The sequence below is a fragment of the Cherax quadricarinatus genome, chromosome 8 (assembly GCF_038502225.1).
Source record: "Cherax quadricarinatus isolate ZL_2023a chromosome 8, ASM3850222v1, whole genome shotgun sequence".
NCBI classification, from domain to species: domain Eukaryota; kingdom Metazoa; phylum Arthropoda; class Malacostraca; order Decapoda; family Parastacidae; genus Cherax; species Cherax quadricarinatus.
Genome location: NC_091299.1, coordinates 45,119,476 through 45,125,475, shown reverse-complemented (window position 1 = coordinate 45,125,475; position 6,000 = coordinate 45,119,476). Strand labels below are relative to the sequence as shown.

At 47.2% G+C, this 6,000-nt stretch overlaps 1 protein-coding gene across 1 annotated transcript in view; it reads left to right on the top strand.

The window, feature by feature from the left end:
- ptc (protein patched) overlaps positions 1-6,000 on the top strand; it is a 565,812-nt gene that overhangs the window by 185,034 nt on the left and 374,778 nt on the right. The window lies entirely within an intron of this gene.

Below are 6,000 nucleotides of genomic sequence, written 5' to 3'. Positions count from 1 at the left end.
GTTCTCTCTAGGCTGCAATACTGCTGTATACTGACGGCCTCGTTCAAGGCAGGCCAGAATGCTGAGCTGGAAAGCGTACAGAGAACTTTCACTGCTCGTATAAACCTAGAGAAGCATTTGAACTACTGGAAATTCGTGAAGTTCCTTGAACTGTACTCCTTTACTGCACGTATAAGTTCTGTCAAGCACCTTAACTACTGGGAACGCTTGGAAGCACTTGACTTGTACTCGTTGGAACGCAGGAGGGAGAGATATATCATAATCTACACTTGGAAAATCTTGGAAGGAATGGTCCCAAATCTGCACACAGAAATCACTCCCTACGAAAGTAAAAGACTGGGCAGGCGATGCAAAATGCCCCCAATAAAAAGTAGGGGCGCCATTGGTACACTAAGAGAAAACACCATAAGTGTCCGGGGCCCAAAACTGTTCAACAGCCTCCCATCAAGCATTAGGGGAATTGCCAATAAACCCCTGGCTGCCTTCAAGAGAGAGCTGGACAGATACCTAAAGTCAGTGCCGGATCAGCCGGGCTGTGGCTCGTACGTTGGACTGCGTGCGGCCAGCAGTAACAGCCTAGTTGATCAGGCTCTGATCCATCGGGAGGCCTGGTCATGGACCGGGCCGCGGGGGCGTTGATCCCCGGAATAACCTCCAGGTAACCTCCCTGGAACGTAGGCGAGAAAGATACATTATAATCTACACTTAGGATATTTTGGAGGACTGGTTCCAAATGTACACCAATGAAAAGCAGGGAAGTGACGAGTACACTGAGAGAACTAAATAAGTGTAAGGGGACGAAGACTCTTCACTGCTCTCCATTCTTTCACATGGGTAATTACCAACAAGCCTCTGGCTGTCTTCCAGAGGAAGACGAGCTGTAACGTTAACGTTGACTTGCGAACAGCTGGTAACAAGAGCTTGGTCAGTCAGACTAGCAACCTGGGAAACAGTCTCAGAGCGGGCTGCGAGGGCGGTGACCCCCGAAATCGATTCCAGGTAGATTCCAGGTAGACTGCAGGTAGACTCATACTCTTGCACAGTAAGACTTGAGAAATGTAAATGAAGTGCTGACCACGACAGTGAAGGAAAGGACTACAGAGGCAGTCTTTTCTGCACTACCTTTAAGTTAATTATAACTGTTATATTAACGGAAGTCACTAAACTGGTAAGGTGAAAGACGTAACGGGCGGGAAACTCCAGATATAGTATACTAGAAGGAATGCTCACGAAATTTAACTTCAGTAATCGGAGAATCGATTGAGACTAAACAAAGAACTATCAGACACCCTGGGAAACACTCCTGAGCACTCTAAACCTTCAACAGTGCTTGGAAGAGCTGAAGACAGAAGCATACAAGGTTTGTGAAAAATATATATATCGCTGAAACAGACTAAAACAATGCCAGATGTAGAAACAGATCATAGACAAATAAAGTGTTTCCAGCCTGCTGAAAAATGTGATTGTTAGAGCGAAGAAATAACTTTTGCTGAAAGGTCACCACCAACTTAGAAAAAAAATATATTAAGCTTTCCTGTTAGACGGAAGAAGCACAGAGTGAACAAGATCTGCACAGTGTCATAACAACACACTGGAGCCAGAGATATGGCAGAATAAACCCAGTGAAAAACGGGCGCCTTGGACGCGATAAGAGAACATTGTATCAACATCCGTAATCCCAGACTATTTACCACCCCACTCAAGATTTCAGAAACATTGCTGAGACAAATATAGAAGTTTTCAAGAGGAAATTGGACAGGTTCCTCCACCATGTGCTGGATCAGTCAAAATGTGGTGGATATGTGAGCCAGCGGGCCACCAGAAGAAACAGCCTGATTCATCAGGCAAGTACCAGGCGAGCCTGGCTCGGGACGGGCTGCCAGGAGTAGAAATGTTGCTGTTAGAGTAATGGGCGAGACAGGAAGCAGTGTTGCTGTTAGAGTAGTGGCGAGACAGGAAGCAGTGTTGCTGTTAGAGTAGTGGCGAGACAGGAAGCAGTGTTGCTGTTAGAGTAGTGGCGAGACAGGAAGCAGTGTTGTTGTGAGAGTAGTGGCGAGACAGGAAGCAGTGTTGCTGTGAGAGTAGTGGCGAGACAGGAAGCAGTGTTGTTGTGAGAGTAGTGGCGAGACAGGAAGCAGTGTTGCTGTGAGAGTAGTGAGCGAGACAGGAAGCAGTGTTGCTGTGAGAGTAGTGGGCGAGACAGGAAGCAGTGTTGCTGTGAGAGTAGTGGCGAGACAGGAAGCAGTGTTGTTGTGAGAGTAGTGGCGAGACAGGAAGCAGTGTTGCTGTGAGAGTAGTGAGCGAGACAGGAAGCAGTGTTGCTGTGAGAGTAGTGGGCGAGACAGGAAGCAGTGTTGCTGTGAGAGTAGTGGCGAGACAGGAAGCAGTGTTGCTGTGAGAGTAGTGGCGAGACAGGAAACAGTGTTGCTGTGAGAGTAGTGGCGAGACAGGAAGCAGTGTTGCTGTGAGAGTAGTGGGCGAGACAGGAAGCAGTGTTGCTGTGAGAGTAGTGGGCGAGACAGGAAGCAGTGTTGCTGTGAGAGTAGTGGCGAGACAGGAAGCAGTGTTGCTGTGAGAGTAGTGGCGAGACAGGAAACAGTGTTGCTGTTAGAGTAGTGGCGAGACAGGAAGCAGTGTTGCTGTGAGAGTAGTGGGCGAGACAGGAAGCAGTGTTGCTGTGAGAGTAGTGGCGAGACAGGAAGCAGTGTTGCTGTGAGAGTAGTGAGCGAGACAGGAAGCAGTGTTGCTGTGAGAGTAGTGGGCGAGACAGGAAGCAGTGTTGCTGTGAGAGTAGTGGCGAGACAGGAAGCAGTGTTGCTGTGAGAGTAGTGGCGAGACAGGAAACAGTGTTGCTGTGAGAGTAGTGAGCGAGACAGGAAGCAGTGTTGCTGTGAGAGTAGTGGGCGGGACAGGAAGCAGTGTTGCTGTGAGAGTAGTGGCGAGACAGGAAGCAGTGTTGCTGTTAGAGTAGTGGCGAGACAGGAAGCAGTGTTGCTGTGAGAGTAGTGGGCGAGACAGGAAGCAGTGTTGCTGTGAGAGTAGTGGCGAGACAGGAAGCAGTGTTGCTGTGAGAGTAATGGGCGAGACAGGAAACAGTGTTGCCTGGCTGTTATGTTTTCTGCTACGACTGGACTTGTTACTGTCACTGTTACTGTAACAGATCGTCATGTTAAGAGCGTTACTTTACTTAAAACATATCCGTACGTGTGTTTGTGAATATTGCACACTTCTGCACTTTCCCGACCACCCTCACAGCTGTGTTACAACCAGGGCTGTTCTCTCCCCACGTTTATGTATTTTAGGTTACGTTACGTTACTGTAACGCTAATTAATTTCAGCTTCGCCCCTTCCCCCGTGTCATCCGCAAATAACCACGAGAGAATTAATATTATGTTCACAAAAGAGCTATACCCACACGAGCTAAAAGTGCGAAGAACAGCGTGAAGGAAAATGTTGGTAGCGCTGGACGGACTGCGTCGCAGACCCGACGCAGTCCGATGAGGATTGAGTGAGGGTAATTAAGTGGTCGGTAATTAGTGATGTTTATTTGGTTAGGATAGATGAAGGCGTCAAGTGTATGTAGCGCCCCTCCCTCACTGTACTGTGAGGACAATCATTGTCCTCTCCTCCTTGTGATAGAATCATTGTCCTCCTGTACCCACTCAGTGAATATCGTGCAGATATAAACGCTTTCTGGTAAGGCTTCGCTGTCTCCTTATCAACACTGGTCGGCTTATTAGGTTTAGAGCCTATACACCTCATTATCTGGGGCCTTTAATGTCATCCCACAGTCACTGAGAAACCACTGATAGTGTTCCATTTCACAAAGGTGGCAGTAAATAAATTGCGAAAAAAAACTATATGCCAACAGCGCTAACTTGACACATGAAAATCTTTGAATGGGTTTTGGGAAGCAAGACTCAATCACATGGAATGACAACAGTTACATACTCCAGGGCAACATGAGTTTAGTGCAGGTCACTCTTACCTTTCACAGCTGCTAGATCATAACAATGTTGTCCTGGATGCTCTGGAAGACAAACTAAATGCTGATGTATTGTACACTGATTTTACAAACATCTTCGACAGGTACGACCATGGTGTGACAGCGCACAAAATGCCTGCAAAAGGAATAACTGGTAAAGTGGGCAGATGGATATTTAATAAATAAAACTCAGAGACTAGTAGTAAACATTGAAAGTCGGAGGCTGCCACAGTGAAAAGTTCTGTTCCTCAAGGCTCAGTACTCACCCCACTTTCTGTTTCTCATTTTTATATCCGATACTGTCAAGAATACAAATCATAGCACAGTAGCATTCTTGCTGATGACGCCAGAGTATTACGAGAGGCGTCCGTTGAAAACAGCAAATCTTCAGGCAGATATAAATAAAGTCTTCTAGTGAGGTTCAGGCAACAGTATGCTTAACAATGACAAGTTTCAGTTGTTCCACTATGGAAGAATGGAGGAAATAAAAACTGGAACGCACTGCAGTACAGAACAAACTCAAATTGTTCAACAGAGCGAAAATTTAGTATGTACAGCCTTGGGAGTGATAATGTCATAGGATCTCACACTCAAGCATCACATTGCTACCACAAGGAAAATGATGAGCTGGATAACTAGAGATGCTGAGCCACTGATGATACTCTTCAAGTCACTAGTTGTGTCCAGGCTGGAATACTGATGTATACTGACAACGTTCACACAACTTTCACCACTCGTACTATAATTTCAGTCAAGCTCCTAAATTACTGGGACTTCTTCATGTCCCTTCAACTGTACGGCTTACAACGTCAAAAGGTACATCATCAACACCCGGAAAATTCTAACATCAACAGCCCTGTGCTAGCAGTATTGCCATAGGCAGTAATATCATTTGCCAGCAGTGTTGCCACACGTAATAATATCATTTGCCAGCAGTGTTGCCATGTGCAATATTACCTGCTAGCAGTGGGACCAGTCATCTTGTCGAACCTGTGATGATAACACACACAGGCCGCAGATCAAACTTGTATCGAGACAACGTTTCACTCCATGTCAAGGCCTACGCAGGGCCAAACGTCGCTTTCCTCTAAATCTCTTCACTTGTAGAATGAAATATTAGGTTAGACATGCTAAGCGTTCTACAATCCTTCTCCCTCCCCTCCCCTCCCCTCCCCTCCCTTCCCCTCCCCTCCCCTCCCATCTCTCCCTCCCCTCACTTCCCTCTATTTTCCCCTCCCCCTCTCCTCCCCTCTGCTTCTCCCCTCTCCTCCTCCCCCTCATTTCCCCCTCCCCTCAACATACTTCTCTCCTCCCCTCACTTCCCCCTCTCATCCCCTTCCCTCCCTTTCCCCTCCCCCTCATTATCAATTTGATACGTGCAGGTGGTGGCTAAATTGATTTCTGGAGCGTACCTGCATAGTTACTTAGGTTCACCCACCACCTGCATAGTTACTTAGGTTCACCCACCACCTGCATAGTTACTTAGGTTCACCCACCACCTGCATAGTTACTTAGGTTCACCCACCACCTGCATAGTTACTTAGGTTCACCCACCACCTGCATAGTTACTTAGGTTCACCCACCACCTGCATAGTTACTTAGGTTCACCCACCACCTGCATAGTTACTTAGGTTCACCCACCACCTGCATAGTTACTTAGGTTCACCCACCACCTGCATAGTTTGGTTCACCCACCACCTGCATAGTTACTTTGGTTCACCCACCACCTGCATAGTTACTTTGGTTCACCCACCACCTGCATAGTTACTTAGGTTCACCCACCACCTGCATAGTTACTTAGGTTCACCCACCACCTGCATAGTTACTTAGGTTCACCCACCACATGCATAGTTACTTAGGTGCACCCACCACCTGCATAGTTACTTAGGTTCACCCACCACCTGCATAGTTACTTTGGTTCACCCACCACCTGCATAGTTACTTTGGTTCACCCACCACCTGCATAGTTACTTAGGTTCACCCACCACCTGCATAGTTACTTAGGTTCACCCACC